This window comes from Haliotis asinina, chromosome 2 (genome assembly GCF_037392515.1).
Source record: "Haliotis asinina isolate JCU_RB_2024 chromosome 2, JCU_Hal_asi_v2, whole genome shotgun sequence".
Taxonomy (NCBI): Eukaryota; Metazoa; Mollusca; class Gastropoda; order Lepetellida; family Haliotidae; genus Haliotis; species Haliotis asinina.
Window position 1 is genome coordinate 90,190,764 of NC_090281.1, and position 17,728 is coordinate 90,208,491.

The window sequence follows — 17,728 nt, forward strand, 5'->3', positions numbered from 1 at the left end:
AATATTCACACACGGCTCACTAACTGCCGTGCATGCATGCTTTATCCACGAGGTGGGGTAACTTAATGATATATTCTCCCTCGCAAGACCACGTGAAACAATCAGAAACGGACATTCTTAAATGAGGCAGGATAAGTGAGCCCTGTACGTGCTTATGAGCCTTGAGCTTGCATCAGTTGTGTACAAATATTGGTCGAGAATAATTTTTCAAATCATTTAGTCTTCAATATGAGTTGATGCGGGGGCTCCATATATGTTCTTGTTGACATTGTTTATCTTGTGAGGGTACTAATGTGTCAAAACGTTTTAAGTAAATACATCAGGTTTATACCTGTAGGATATTTATGTTTGTGAGTGATGTGCACTATCGCCAATGTATGAAGGAATGGAGGGACCATGTGAGTCCATCTTGGGTCCTTGCGGGTAGCGAAATACTGCAAGTTCCCATAGTGATCTACATTCAGTTCCTGGCGATCTGTGGCCTGTTCTCATTTTGTATGGCCTATTTGTATTTTGTGTCTTGTCCGAAAAGTGCTATTATATAGACATTGAATGCTAGGTTTAAATCTCACTGATATACTTTTACTGTCTCTATTCTTTATGGATGTTTAACTTGGTTACGTGAGAATATGGCTGAAATATTGCCTCACGTGACGGTATATATTAACACACTGATCATCAGCAATGATTGGTTTTAATTTTTGTCAACGAACTTTGATAATAAGCTTTTTTAAGAATACACTGAAACAATTTGCATTGTATTTTCATTAAACGTTGGAAGAAGTTTCTCAAGTGTCAGGACACTTATATAGACGTTGATATATGCTGTTATGCAAACCCAAACAACTAAATTTTGAAATTAGGTTAGCTTGCCAGTGTGTCAAACTGTTTCGTTATTGTGGACTGACATTTATAACTGGTTTTTGAGTAAAAGTACATATTCTCGCAAATAGGCCAAAAGTCAAACTGAGTTGTATTTGTGTCATGATACTTATGAATACACCCTGATTCATTCACAAACTCCAAAACATGGGAAAAGGTGTATTTGGAGTAAACAGAAATATTTGGCGAAATGGCGAGATATTTCAAAGTCGATCTAAATTAGTGGAATTAAGTCAACATCAGTTGGATTTCGTGTCCAGATAATTATGAATATACATACCCTCATTCATTCACAACGTCCAAAACATATATTTGGAGTAAAAGTAAACATTCTTGCACATGTGTCACAATGTTTTTCGCGCAGGGGCGAGTTTTTCTAAAACTAAGAAAATTAGTTGAATTTTGTGTCATGATACTTATAAACCGCCTTTCATTCATTTCATTCGCCCACATTCGAGATATATTTAAATCGCTCTAAAATAACTAAATTAAGTCAAATTGAGTTGAAATTGGTGTCAAGATAAAAGTGCCACATAAGTCATACTTTAGGTTCATTTAAAGTCATCTCTTCTTTGAGCCAATGCCGGAAAATGGGATATTTCAAAGATGGGCGGGATGAGTTACTAGAAGAATTGAAACTTGCCCTACAGGAAATAATTGGACAGTTTCCACAGTGTTGGTCGTGCAATACCGAGCGGTGATATCGGTATTTGGCTTTAACTTTTGGCGTTTCGTCCACAATCTGGCAACGATTCCAGGTCCAGATGTTGTAAATAGTACCATGTGTAGAATCAAGATAATGACCATATATATGTGGAGTAGTCATTAAGGAAATATTCCAAAGTGTTTTTCGCCCACGGGCGAGATTTGTTTAAAATCGCTCTAAATTAACTGAGTTAGCTCAAACTGTGTTGAATATTCCGTCAATATACTCATAAATGTACTCTCTTTTATTTACAACCTCCAGAACATGGAAAAAGAGTAAAAGTGATTACTCTCGCCCATGGGCCAATTATTTTTCACTCATCAGCGAGATTTTTTAAAATCGCTCTAAATTAGCGGAAATATGTCAAAATAGTTGAAATTTGTAACAATTTTTTCATTTTTAAATTTATATACATTCTCCAAAACATGGAAAAAGATGGTTTTTTTTTAGTAAAAGTAAATATTCTCGTCTGCGGGCCAAAATGTTTGTCTCCTATGGGGGTGATTTTTTAATACCGCTCTCAGTTAACGGAATCCAGTAAAAATGAGTTGAAATTTGCGTCATGATACTTATGTACATACTTTCGTTCATTTACAACCTCCGAAACATTAATTCTAGACGAAGTTAAACATTCTCACCCATGGGCCTGCCCACTGGTCACTGTTTGCTCATGGGCGAGCGACTTTAAATTTTGAGTTTTCGAGAGAAAAATCATTTATTAACCCTTTGCACATATTCATAACAGCTACATGGTTCTTTTTTCGGAGGTTGAGAACGTGACCACAGTGCGGAGAGTTTCTGGACTTTTGTGAGTCCAGAATTAAATTATGACGTGTTATAATTATGTCTTAATGGGAAGAAATTTTACGAAGACGATTTCCCAAGAATGATTGGAATATATATATACACATGAGCATTAATTAAGCACCATTAAAACAATTCTCGATTGTAACAAAAAGGGATCAAAACAGAGAAGTCAGCCAGTAATATCTGTGTGACCATAGTTTTGGACATGATTATTGATAACGTTTTAGCGCCCCCATTTGACCGTCAATAAATTACAGTCGAAAGTAGCAGCGGTGTTGGTAGATGATGGATTGACACTTTAGATGGTTCAGTTAACGAAATTATAACCATGTGTTTGGTTTCCATATCATGAACGACCAGTGTGTTGTGTTAAACACAATCTTATAGCATTAAAATGGGTGGTGCATAATTAATGCTCATATGTACATTTAATGCCCAATAGATGTACACAGAGTGTAAATTGAAATATTTCCAATACACGAATATTTTAACAACTAATACGTATTTACACAAGACTGGAATTATATATTTATTTATAAAAATATTCAGTACTAAGAGAAGAACGTTGATTCGTCAATGCTTTTCATCTAAATAAATAATGGAATTCATATTGGATATACTTATCTTCCTACATCACTAAATATTCTTATAACAATAGTCAGTCAAGATCACTATAGCACCGATCAGACGGTATCATTGTACTAACTAACTAAAAGTGCTTTATGTTTCAACTTCTTTATTATACAGGGTCACAACGTTTCGAGGCAGATTCTAGTCTCTTCTTCAGGTGACGTAGACGAATGAAGATGTAGGCGATTGGAGACTAAACTGATATCATTGAACAAGTACATCGTAAATAAACCTACTCGTCTGTAACCTGCGCTAGACATCACCCATGTTGTGTGTTTGTTATACAAAATAGACATTTTATGTTCAGTTGATCGAAGAGAATTAGAACATAAATATACATACCTGTGATACCATGGCATATTTACTATCCATCGTCGTCAGGGTTTATTCTGACTTCAAAAATGTTTTTATTTTATATTGTGTAAATTGTTTTCGTCACGATATGGCTGAGATATTATCTATGTGACGTTAAATATTAACTACCTCACTCACTCAGGTAAACACATTTAAGATTGATTTGTGCGCGCTATACATACGACATATGCCGAAAGTGACCAACACTGCCTAATGTTACCGATATATCAATTTGGTCGTACACACGTCAAATCCTAATTTTCCTTATCAGAAAGTGTTGGTGTATTGAGCAAAGTATAGGTGTATTGATCAAACTGTAGGTGTGTTGAGTACACTGTAAGCGCGTGTATACTTTAGAGTGATTGGGTTGATACACCTACTAAAAGATCAAAGGTATCCCATAGTAACGAGTCAAAGTGCTACATAATGATCTGAAAAACAGCGTTACCCCAGTAGTGAGGGATAACTGGAGGGATACATTCAAAGGTTTTGGTGAATCTGTGGTCAAATTCTAACCGTGCATGGAAATTCACAGCACTGACCAATCAGAACTAGTGTTACATACTAAGCTGAATTCAAATTGTTGTTTAACGCCCCACACAGCGATGTTCATGCTCTATGGCTACGGCCTGTATTTTATGTACGACTCCTTCAGTTCTCGTAATGCGGATTAGGTAAAAGGTACGTCTTGAAGAATATTTTCAATTGCGGTATTTTGTTTCATTTACACAATGTGATTTCTGCATGTTTAATGTGTCATCACCTTTCATGTCCTGCTGTCTCCTCCAACCTGCATATCAGACTGCTTCGAGCCCTGGTAGAAAAGTCCGTTGAAGCGAACAACGTTGGTCACTGAAAGTGCTTGGATGAGTGACCGTGAGCGGAACACCTGAGAGTTTCTAGGACTTGTGTGCTGACCCACAACGAAGCACATGTGACATGTTGTCTCACCTAAGACAAGAGAGTTTGTTTAAAATTGCCTCTGTTCACCCAGTAGAAAATGGGTACCCGGTGGAATAAGTCATATGACTATTAACATTCTAGCTTGGGTTATGGGGAATTATAATGCTGTATACGTGTAAATCATGCCGTGTTATTTATTTGTCACATATCAACAACAGACCATGTTAAGTGAACTTTCTCATTATCCAGACAGCGTCAAGGCTTCCAAAATTATCCACGAAAGTAAGCGAAGCACTCAAAGTTCGAAATATTTAAATGGGGTTACGGGCCTCTATTGTTGTAGTTTTATATACTTTGTCATTAATTGTCATTGCTACTACATCGTACGCGCCCGTTCAGATCTGATGTCTCTGAAGTAGGAGACTCTACAAGGTGTCGTCATATCCTGTATTTCCCCTAGAGACTTAATGTATCGGGAATTACTGTGTAAAGTATTTAATAGAATTATGTAATTATTCTGTTCTGGTCTTGAACTCAAATCTTTCATAAGTACAGCTCATACAATAAACAGTCATTTCAAATAGAAGACGCGAGGAAAACAATATATCTGTGTCAGAGAACCGGGACACCAGTTCAAAAGTAAATATGTTCCCATGTTCGGAGGTGCTTTGCAATGAATGAAAAAAGACATTTATATATTTTCGACGGTGATTTGAAATCATTCGACGGTGATTGTGTTAGGACATTACGTCGTGTTATACAACGTCCAGATGTCTACATAACGTCTTTTTAGGTTTGATAATGTTAGTAATTGAGGGTAAAATATACTTGGCTTTGTCAGCGCATATATTTAGTAGGTATGTCCATATCTCACATTGTGTATATTTTCACCCCATTTTTGCACCCTTTGACCTCGTGGAATATGTCATTATGATAAAGTATCAACAGGGTTTTCTGTTACACGTCAAGCCCTTCATTCAGTGTATCAGGTATATTTTAATTGTTTTAAAGCGTAGATGTAATACATGAAGCGACACAGGGCCATGCATATCGCATGCACCGCCTTGAATAATGAGTGAGGCCTGGAACAGACACATCTGGCCACAAGTCGAGTTTTACGTCACAGTTAGCAATATTCCACCAACACTTGACATGTTCTACACAAGTTGTTTAACCTTGATTTTTCGGCGTGACGAGCGAACGTTTAAACCGCGAAGCTACCCACTGCCCAGGGTCCAAAACTGCAATACATTGAACTCTCGTGGTCAGTTTATTCAGGATATACACACGAGTACAAGAGCACACGAGCACACTAGCTCACATCGATCTGTACCTCAGATGCACAGAACGATCCTCTGATCCAGTGAGACACAGAGGTCTGTTCCTCTTACACACAGTTAGACTCCTTTGAAATATATTGAATGCATTGTATCCCCTTGGTTTCAATTTGAAATTATCCTTTTTATCGACTTTCTCTCATAGAAAGTGTTGGTTGCCCATTGGTAAAGTATACGCTCGGTGTTCCATGGGCAGGACAAGTGACGCCCGTATCTCCTGTTCCTCGCCTTGGAAATAAATACTGCTAGAAGTGGAGTAAAATCTGCTTTCTTTCAAGTCGTTTCTCACCTTTCTCATCCATGCATAAAGACAATGCTATTAAACAGTTTTCATGGACGGACTAGTACTTCAGAGGGGGTGATCGTAATCCCTGTGTCATCACTGCAGCTATGTTTGTGAAAAAATCATAATTTTTTGTACGTTTTCTAATTTCCATGTAATCCCCGGTGGTTTACGACATTGATCGACACGCGCAGTTCTGTCCCTTAGTAGCGCAGTGCGCCAGTTCGTGTTCCACGTACATGACGAAGTACCTGACCCCTGTTTGTTTGGGGACCTATGTAGTCAACATGATCGTGCCTCATCTTGGATGCTTAACGTACATGATGCACTAACTGAAAAACTGTTCGCTCTTTGGGGATTTCGTGTTGGGCAAGGCTCCCGGCATGACGGACATTACTTGTCCAACGGGGCACTTTAATGGTCCCGGTGTCAGGATTATTCACATTTATTGAACACGTAGAATATTAAATGAGCATAACTGCATGCGTGGGTTATTAGGTACAGCTGTAGTTTTCGCAGGATGCTAATATTTACTTATAAAACAGGATACAGGGCACCTGCTTTAACATAGCTCGAATAGCATAAAAAGTTGTGAAACATGGATCATGAAACCATTATGTAACCTCTGACACGCCCCTTGACCCCGTCGCACCTGTCGTGGTTATGGAAGAACGGAAACATAAGCAGGAAGTTAGAGGTGCACTTTCACTTGTGCATTACATATAGGCCGATTGCTTTGAAGGTGTGTTTGATGCCGCTAGCAGCTTCATGAAATATTCTAATTATGTATACCTGCTTTATTCATCACATTTTGGCGAAATTGCCATTTTAGTGTTTACTGATAATTCTACTGTCATACTTAGAACGGAATCGATTAAACACAGGCGCGCAGGCACACATACTTGCATACGCAGACACACAAATATGAAGCCAGTTACAATAACATGTGTACGTGAGATGTCGCACTGTTGAGGTCATACAATAAAGTTAGGAATGGTGGCTATGACATATTATTAAAAACTTTGATTGTTATTTACCACCGCATTATGTAATGTCCCAGATAACGGCGGTCTGTAAATACTGGTGTCTTGAACAGACTTTTGAGTGATCAACATCATGAGCATCGATCGATCTAAATGAATGAGTCGATCCCATTAATCGCTTCTTACACTAAGCATGGATTGCTGAAGACCAATTCTAACCCGGATCTTCACCTGTAAGTTGAAGAGTGGATACAAGGGAACGTGTAAATATTAAAGAGTAAATTGATAAATACATTTGCAAACTTAATTTGTAAGTATATAAATGTTATTGTCAACAGCAACAATAAGGAAGTTGGAAAACTGGTACAAATGTGTCAGTTCGTTCCTTCGGCCGTAAAAATGGTTTCCCGCCACTTCGGACTGTACGATGGATATATATGTATACATAAAAGAGAACTTAATGACTTCAGCTGAGAATGTCGATGGTCTTTGAACATACAGACTAGGTGGAAAAGGTCACAGTGTAACTGTGGTGACCTGTTCACAATTCATCACGACTGACATGTCTAGAGATATGACCGATGCACGGTCTTTGGCTGTACGTTGTGACCGCAAGAATGGCAAGATGGTCAAAAGCCTCCACAAGAAAGGTTTCAGCTATTGTCTTCTCGCGTTTACCAGGATTTTGCCAGCTGTGTTTGATTTGATTGCTTTCCATTATTGGGAACAGTCATGTCTGAGATCCATGACCTTGTTGCAACGTAGAGTGCAGTTCTATTGCTGTGAACCCCCTGCCGATGTGTGTTGGTCTGAAATGGTATAAAGTTGTTGTGCACATCCTGCCATTGTTTTGGGTGTGAAATCGTATAACATTACTGTACCACCAGACTGAACCTGTACCATTAGTGTAGTGGGTACTCCACACTGTACCCGTGCTGTAACTGTACCAACATACTGTATCTGTACTATAACTGTACCACCACAATGTACCTCTAAAGTTGCTGACCTTCACTGTACAGTCTACGCCATTCTGTAGCTGTAATATTGCTGACCTTTACTGTGCACTTTACGCCAATCTGTAAGTGTAATATTGCTGACCTTCACTGTGCAGTTTACGTCATTCTGTAAGTGTAATATTGCTGACCTTCACAGCACAGTGTACCGACACACTATAACTGTAATATTTTTTACCTCCACTACTCACCGCATCGCCATAGTGTAGCCGTAATAGTGCTGACCTCCTCTACACACTTCACCACCAGACTGTAGCTGTAGTATTGCTGACCTCCTCTACACACTTCACCACCAGACTGTAGCTGTAGTATTGCTGACCTCCTCTACACACTTCACCACCAGACTGTAGCTGTAGTATTGCTGACCTTCACTGTACAGCGCACCGCCATAGTGTAGCCGTAATAGTGCTGACCTCCTCTACACACTTCACTACCAGACTGTAGCTGTAGTATTGCTGACCTCTACACACTTCACCACCCGACTGTAGCTGTAGTATTGCTGACCTCCTCTACACACTTCACCACCAGACTGTAGCTGTAGTATTGCTGACCTTCACTGTACAGTGCACCGCCATAATGTAGCCGTAATATTGCTGACCTCCTCTACACACTTCACCACCAGACTGTAGCTGTAGTATTGCTGACCTCCGCTCCACACTTCACCACCAGACTGTAGCTGTAGTATTGCTGACCTTCACTGTACAGCGCACCGCCATAATGTAGCCGTAATAGTGCTGACTTCCTCTACACACTTCACCACCAGTCTGTAGCTGTAGTATTGCTGACCTCCTCTACACACTTCACCACCAGACTGTAGCTGTAGTATTGCTGACCTCCTCTACACACTTCACCACCAGACTGTAGCTGTAGTATTGCTGACCTTCACTGTACAGTGCACCGCCATAATGTAGCCGTAATAGTGCTGACCTCCTCTACACACTTCACCACCAGACTGTAGCTGTAGTTTTGCTGACCTCCTCTACACACTTCACCACCAGACTGTAGCTGTAGTATTGATGACCTTCACTGTACAGCGCACCGCCATAATGTAGCCGTAATAGTGCTGACTTCCTCTACACACTTCATCACCAGACTGTAGCTGTAGTTTTGCTGACCTCCTCTCCACACTTCACCACCAGACTGTAGCTGTAGTATTGCTGACCTTCACTGTACAGTGCACCGCCATAATGTAGCCGTAATAGTGCTGACCTCCTCTACACACTTCACCACCAGACTGTAGCTGTAGTATTGCTGACCTCCTCTACACACTTCAACACCAGACTGTAGCTGTAGTATTGCTGACCTTCACTGTACAGCGCACCGCCATAATGCAGCCGTAATAGTGCTGACTTCCTCTACACACTTCACCACCAGACTGTAGCTGTAGTTTTGCTGACCTCCGCTCCACACTTCACCACCAGACTGTAGCTGTAGTATTGCTGACCTTCACTGTACAGCGCACCGCCATAATGTAGCCGTAATAGTGCTGACTTCCTCTACACACTTCATCACCAGACTGTAGCTGTAGTTTTGCTGACCTTTACTGTGCACTTTACGCCAATCTGTAAGTGTAATATTGCTGACCTTCACTGTGCAGTTTACGTCATTCTGTAAGTGTAATATTGCTGACCTTCACAGCACAGTGTACCGACACACTATAACTGTAATATTTTTTACCTCCACTACTCACCGCATCGCCATAGTGTAGCCGTAATAGTGCTGACCTCCTCTACACACTTCACCACCAGACTGTAGCTGTAGTATTGCTGACCTCCTCTACACACTTCACCACCAGACTGTAGCTGTAGTATTGCTGACCTCCGCTCCACACTTCACCACCAGACTGTAGCTGTAGTATTGCTGACCTTCACTGTACAGCGCACCGCCATAGTGTAGCCGTAATAGTGCTGACCTCCTCTACACACTTCACTACCAGACTGTAGCTGTAGTATTGCTGACCTCCTCTACACACTTCACCACCCGACTGTAGCTGTAGTATTGCTGACCTCCTCTACACACTTCACCACCAGACTGTAGCTGTAGTATTGCTGACCTTCACTGTACAGTGCACCGCCATAATGTAGCCGTAATATTGCTGACCTCCTCTACACACTTCACCACCAGACTGTAGCTGTAGTATTGCTGACCTCCGCTCCACACTTCACCACCAGACTGTAGCTGTAGTATTGCTGACCTTCACTGTACAGCGCACCGCCATAATGTAGCCGTAATAGTGCTGACTTCCTCTACACACTTCACCACCAGTCTGTAGCTGTAGTATTGCTGACCTCCTCTACACACTTCACCACCCGACTGTAGCTGTAGTATTGCTGACCTCCTCTACACACTTCACCACCAGACTGTAGCTGTAGTATTGCTGACCTTCACTGTACAGTGCACCGCCATAATGTAGCCGTAATAGTGCTGACCTCCTCTACACACTTCACCACCAGACTGTAGCTGTAGTTTTGCTGACCTCCTCTACACACTTCACCACCAGACTGTAGCTGTAGTATTGATGACCTTCACTGTACAGCGCACCGCCATAATGTAGCCGTAATAGTGCTGACTTCCTCTACACACTTCATCACCAGACTGTAGCTGTAGTTTTGCTGACCTCCTCTCCACACTTCACCACCAGACTGTAGCTGTAGTATTGCTGACCTTCACTGTACAGTGCACCGCCATAATGTAGCCGTAATAGTGCTGACCTCCTCTACACACTTCACCACCAGACTGTAGCTGTAGTATTGCTGACCTCCGCTACACACTTCAACACCAGACTGTAGCTGTAGTATTGCTGACCTTCACTGTACAGCGCACCGCCATAATGCAGCCGTAATAGTGCTGACTTCCTCTACACACTTCACCACCAGACTGTAGCTGTAGTTTTGCTGACCTCCGCTCCACACTTCACCACCAGACTGTAGCTGTAGTATTGCTGACCTTCACTGTACAGCGCACCGCCATAATGTAGCCGTAATATTGCTGACTTCCTCTACACACTTCATCACCAGACTGTAGCTGTAGTTTTGCTGACCTCCTCTCCACACTTCACCACCAGACTGTAGCTGTAGTATTGCTGACCTTCACTGTACAGTGCACCGCCATAATGTAGCCGTAATAGTGCTGACCTCCTCTACACACTTCACCACCAGACTGTAGCTGTAGTTTTGCTGACCTCCTCTCCACACTTCACCACCAGAGTGTAGCTGTAGTATTGCTGACCTTCACTGTACAGCGCACCGCCAGACTGTAGCTGTAGTATCGCTGACCTCCGCTCCACACTTCACCACCAGACTGTAGCTGTAGTATTGCTGACCTTCACTGTACAGTGCACCGCCATGATGTAGCCGTAATAGTGCTGACCTCCTCTACACACTTCACCACCAGACTGTAGCTGTAGTATTGCTGACCTTCACTGTACAGTGCACCGCCATAGTGTAGCCGTAATAGTGCTGACCCCCTCTACACGCTTCACCACCAGACTGTAGCTGTAGTATTGCTGACCTCCGCTCCACACTTCACCACCAGACTGTAGCTGTAGTATTGCTGACCTCCTCTCCACACTTCACCACCAGACTGTAGCTGTAATATTGCTGACCTTCACTGTACAGCGCAACGCCAGACTGTAGCTGTAGTATCGCTGACCTCCTCTACACACTTCACCACCAGACTGTAGCTGTAGTATTGCTGACCTCCTCTACACACTTCACCACCAGACTGTAGCTGTATTATTGCTGACCTTCACTGTACAGTGCACCGCCATAGTGTAACCGTAATAGTGCTGACCTCCTCTACACACTTCATCACCAGACTGTAGCTGCAGTATTGCTGACCTCCTCTACACACTTCACCACCAGACTGTAGCTAATAGTATTGCTGACCTTCACTGTACAGCGCACCGCCATAGTGTAACCGTAATAGTACTGACCTCCTCTACACACTTCATCACCAGACTGTAGCTGTAGTATTGCTGACCTCCTCTACACACTTCACCACCAGACTGTAGCTGTAGTATTGCTGACCTCCGCTCCACACTTCACCACCAGACTGTAGCTGTAGTATTGCTGACCTTCACTGTACAGCGCACCGCCATAGTGTAGCCGTAATAGTGCTGACCTCCTCTACACACTTCATCACCAGACTGTCGCTGGAGTATTGCTGACCTCCTGTACACACTTCACCACCAGACTGTTGCTGTAGTATTGCTGACCTTCACTGTACAGCGCACCGCCATAATGTAGCCGTAATAGTGCTGACCTCCTCTACACACTTCACCACCAGACTGTAGCTGTAGTTTTGCTGACCTTCACTGTACAGCGCACCACCAGACTGTAGCTGTAGTATCGCTGACCTCCGCTCCACACTTCACCACCAGACTGTAGCTGTAGTTTTGCTGACCTTCACTGTACAGCGCACCGCCATAGTGTAGCCGTAATAGTGCTGACCTCCTCTACACACTTCACTACCCGACTGTAGCTGTAGTATTGCTGACCTCCTCTACACACTTCACCACGAGACTGTAGCTGTAGTATTACTGACCTCCGCTCCACACTTCACCACCAGACTGTAGCTGTAGTATTGCTGACCTCCTCTAGACACCGCTCTACTATGATGTAGCTGTGTTGTTGGTGTTCATGTTTGATGTGCACAACATTTTCATTTACAGTGACAATCCTTGAGCGTTACATGTCTGCTTTCCTTATACAGTTAAATATTTATTGGACATAGGCAGTAGGTATGACAATGAAAGGTCCTGGTATCACGTTTCTACATTCAGTACTTAGTGTAAGTAAGTCGATCGATGTGAGGAGTGTGGCATGTACCATAAGCAAGTGGGTAATTGGGTTAGCTCCAATGCATATAAAGAGGTTTTTACTGAGACGTGCTGCTCCTGACACCCCGAGGGGAGGAACAATTAGTCCGTCCCACATGGGGTCGGTGGGGAGGATGTTGATGCCGTTGTGTTTGAGGCAGCCTTGTATCGCATGCAGACAGAATTGTGTGAGGTAGACAGCATTGTGTGTGCCTCAGGTAGATATGGTTGTGTGAAAGTTTTGTGTGTCTGAGGTAGAGATCGTTGTATGTGAGAGATGGACACCTTTGTGAATGCCTGAGGTAGAGGCCGTTTCTGTGTGAGAGACACACACCACTGTGTGTGTACGAGGTAGAGATCGTCGTATGTGAGAAGTAGACACCTTTGGTGTGTCTGCGGTAGAGACCATTGTTTGTGTATGAGGTAGACATAGAGGTTTGTGTGTGAGGTAGACACAGTTGTGTGTGTCTGAGATAGAGTTCATTGTACCTGACATAATCATGGGTAGAAACAATCATAGTAATTTGATCTCCGAGAAGTATGCACTATTTTTAGCTGAGCTACAATCTGTTGAACATCACTGAGATGTGTTAGTTATTCTGAAATCACCATCAGAGAGTCAAACGAGAAAGTAATGACAAGAATGAGGAAATTCCTAAGTCGTTACTCATTTTGAGGTCAAAGCTATAAGTGAGATATCTACGGTTCTGTGAGTATTGTAGATAAAATATCTAACCTAGCCAGAATGAGTCTGGTCTATCCGCTTTTCTTTCAATTTGTTCTGTAAATCTCACAGTGATTCAATAAGCGTTAGACTGTCCATTAAACACCCAAATATGGCGATTTCCATGTTTGAGGATATTTTCACAAATAAAAGATATAATTCTTTCACTACAAACGTCCCACAATGGTGGGCTAAACTGATGATGCTAATTCTGTGGACATACCATGCATCAACCCGTGGTTCCCATTCAGCACAGCCTCCCAAGTAAATGTCATTTACATTACAGGTGTCGTGAGGTGAGACGTATTTATAACACGGTTGTCAATAGCTGATAGATTTGGTATATGAGTAAGTAACATATGTTGAGCTGAAACTAGTGTGTCAACGCTAAATATCTGTGTATTCAAGGGATGGCCGTTTATGAGAGCAAAGCTTCACAGTAATAGGTTTTCCACCGTGTCCACAGTATTTATGCGTGCAGGGGCAATTGAATTACTATTTTGGCTTATTTCAGTTGTACAGTGAGTATGTAAGAGGGTAAGATCCTTTATGGATAACAACTTCTTTATTACATATGATGCGACGTTTCGGTATAGATCATTATACCGTTGTCAAGCAAGAGTGGAGTAATACATCACAGAACAGACTTATATACATGGACAGGGATAAAGCAATGACAATATGTAGGTATGAATCAAAGGTGGGGGATTAACAACAACAACAACAACAACAACAACAGTGGATGGTAGTAATGATGTGAGAATAAGAGGAAGCCAATAGTGGCTGTAGCTGTAACAAAGTATAAATGGCTGATAGGGTAATTAGTAATGACGGCTGGTGAGCTCTAATCTGTTATTTTTATCAATTCATTGTATGCAGTTGGGATGAGATACCCCTGATCTCTGTTGATTGAGGGCTTGTGTCTCCTGATTTGAACTGCTTCTGCCAGTTTTCTTTGGGTGAAGTCCTTGTGGTTTTTGAATAATATCTCTACATTGTCCCAAATTATGCTGTGGTTGGGACATTTGATGATGTGGTCGGATATAGCAGATTTCCGATCTCATTTGGTTGTAGATGACGAGTGCTCTTTGATTCTGATGTTTATGGGCCGGGAGGTTTCACCTACATATGCCTCGCCACAGTCGCAGATGATTTTGTAGACGACACCTTTCGGTAGCTGATGTTGTTTAGAGGTGTTCCTGCCATTCGCTTTGAGCAGGGTTTCCGGCGATGTAGAGCTGGTAAAGTAGGTTTCAATGCCTGCTTGATGCTTTAGGAGACGGCTGATGTGGTAGGAGGTTTTTCCAATGAAACGGAGGAACACACAAAAACTGGGCTTCACACATTGTACATGTTTGTGGAATCGAACCAGGATCTTCAGTATGGCGAGCGAACGCTATAACCACTGGGCTTCTCTATGGCCACTTCAGATGTACATTCTGTGGATGCTAATAATGCGTTGTGGACGAAGTTCACTTGGTCAGAATGGGAGTGTCAATACCTCCCTGCCAGTAAGCTCATGTGGCAAAGTCTTGTGGGGGAGACAAGAGGATATTGCATCGGACATGATGTTTGCCAAAGATGCGTCACACATAGCTGAAACTTGCTGGAGACTTGTCCCACATGAGGACATGCTGATTAAGAAGTTCTACCTGATGCCATATCTCGAGACTAGTTTTGTCACTGAAATTGCATCCAAAGGTAGGATCAATAGCAGAAACTTGAATTTGATACTTACTGACAATATTGGGCCATCCTTATACAGTACCAAACGTCAACTATATATAATAACCCATCTGATTTTCGGGCGAAAGAGATTCAGTTGGGTGTAAAAGAAAAGTTGGTGTTCAGGCTTAGACAAACTGATCACTGAAATCAATGATGACACCAGGTGTTTGCGAAATGGGTATTCTCGCCCCACTGTCAGCAAACGTTATACGCGCCCCTAACGCCGCACAGCATTAATCGAGACCAGACAATCCCGTGCTCACTGAATACGTGAAATCGATACGTTTTTTTAATCACTGATGCGGGGCATTTTTAAGGTGTCGGATTGACCCATGGTGTTTTGTTCACTAAACATAACTGATAAATACCCTGATGCCATCATAAAACCGGGGGATGTCAGCAACCACGCGAACCAGTTTATGTTAGTATCAACGTCAGAGATTGAATCCACGTACTCTCAGAACTCCCGCATGATAGTCACAAGGGGAACAACTGCTGAAAGGAAATGGAATAGATGAAGCTCTATCCACGGCTCAGTGCTTCAGTTCCTCGCAATGTTATAGCCAATGAGCGGTCGATCAGTCAGGCTGTTGATGCAAATAAACGCCGTTTGTGGATCAGACATAAAATCTTATACTGAACAAACAGTAAAAAAACAAAACAAAACAAATTAAACATCAGTTCATATTAGAAATACTTATGCTCTGTTGGTTTAGGTGCTAACATTTACCTTAAATATGCAACATTTATCTTATAGTTAATTTGGTTCAAATGAGATAACAGTAAGTCTATAAAAACGGAATAAAAGAAAGAGTAAAATATTTATTTAGTGTGAACTGCAGAACTAAAGAATAATACTTTGAGGTGGTGTAAAAATCTGGAATACCGAAAAGGAAACGAGAAGAGGATGAAATATAATTATAGGCAGGCTAGAAAGGCCAATCCCCGACTATTTAAACAATTATCTCTCCGTGGTTCCTCTATATAAATGTCGTTTCCATAGGGTGAGTCATTTGTCTTGAAGAAAAACATTTTAAAGCCGCCTTTCCTATAGGATATATAACAACGTTTCCACTGCTTAAGACTTTTGCAAACCTGGTTCTCAGTAATAATTTTTGTTTTGTTTGCTGTATATATGGTTTACAGTTTTGAGTATTCCTAAGAAGTGACACTGAAGGATTTGATCTCGAAAAAAAGTACTAAAGCAATGTACAGAGGTAACTTCCTATTTGAGTATCATTTCCAAACATTTCGAGCAGACCTTCTTTTGAAGAAGCCGTCATGGCTTGCCAATTCATGGTGAATAAGGGTATCTACACATATTTTAGCTTGATCGTTCATCCAGACGGTTAACTAATGTTGGGGTTACAAAGAGGCAAACGCTGATGACATCGATTAAATCGAACCCCGATTTTCGGCGTGACGAGCGAACGCTTTAACCACTTGGTTACCTCACCGCTCCTGAAATAAAGTAAATTACATTTATTGTTGTATATATGTTGCCCGAAATGATTATAACGAAATACTATCACTAGAAACTAAAATTAGTGGTTCCTTGCAGTACCTTACAACCCGTATTTTCCTGTATCTCAAATATTTAGGCTTAAAAGTCAATATTGCTTCATTTGTATGGACGGGATTAAACTTATCTGTGTAAAGTATGATTCAAAGTTGTTTATCAAGTATTGCATCATATAACAGTACTTTCAATGTCAGCATAATGACCACCCAGATGGGCTTCATTCCATATTGTTGAAGTACCGCTGTAACCCACAAAAGGAATGAGGTTAAATGGTTATAAGACATAGGCACAGTGCACTGATTCTGAGAAAACAGGCATTGTTTTCCCTTAGTGCCGAACCATCTTACCATCTTACCATCTTATCATCTTATCGATGGTATCATCACCGTATATCCGGCGAGACACAACTTTCCGGAGACAACCCAACACTAAGAGAAAACTATCGACCTATAACCGATTTTCTGTTTGTCACACGACAAAGCGTTACGACAAATTGTTACAAGCTAGGAACTATATGTAGAAAGAGTGATGGTTAAAATAGTATGGTAATGCAGGCGCAATCTTGAGATTAATCAGCATTTGAACTGATAATGCTTGATGACTGTTGTAATAGTTCTTGCAAACGGAGGACTCCTTTAACGTCAGCTGATTTGTCTGTCTAGGAGATTGCAAACCCACACGAAACAGCCAATCAGTACACCGGTCACGATATACTTTTTACGCAATAAGTACGAGAGAATTTCGGGTATATCACGGCATGGTGTGTGGGAGAAAATTCAGACGCGATGGAGTATCAGTTATGCTAGTATGATGAACCTACAGTCACAATTAGGGTGGGATTCGAGGATTTCGGAGAATAAGATCCTGTCACATCTAAGGGCTTCAACTCTGCACCATGACCCCTCACCCGTGTTTCCTACAATATGATGTTAAGTGAACATATGTTATCGAATAACACGATGTAAGTTCATTTCATCATTTCAACGTGTAACTTGTAAGTGAACAACCTGTCTATTTGTGGTCGACATATAGAAATA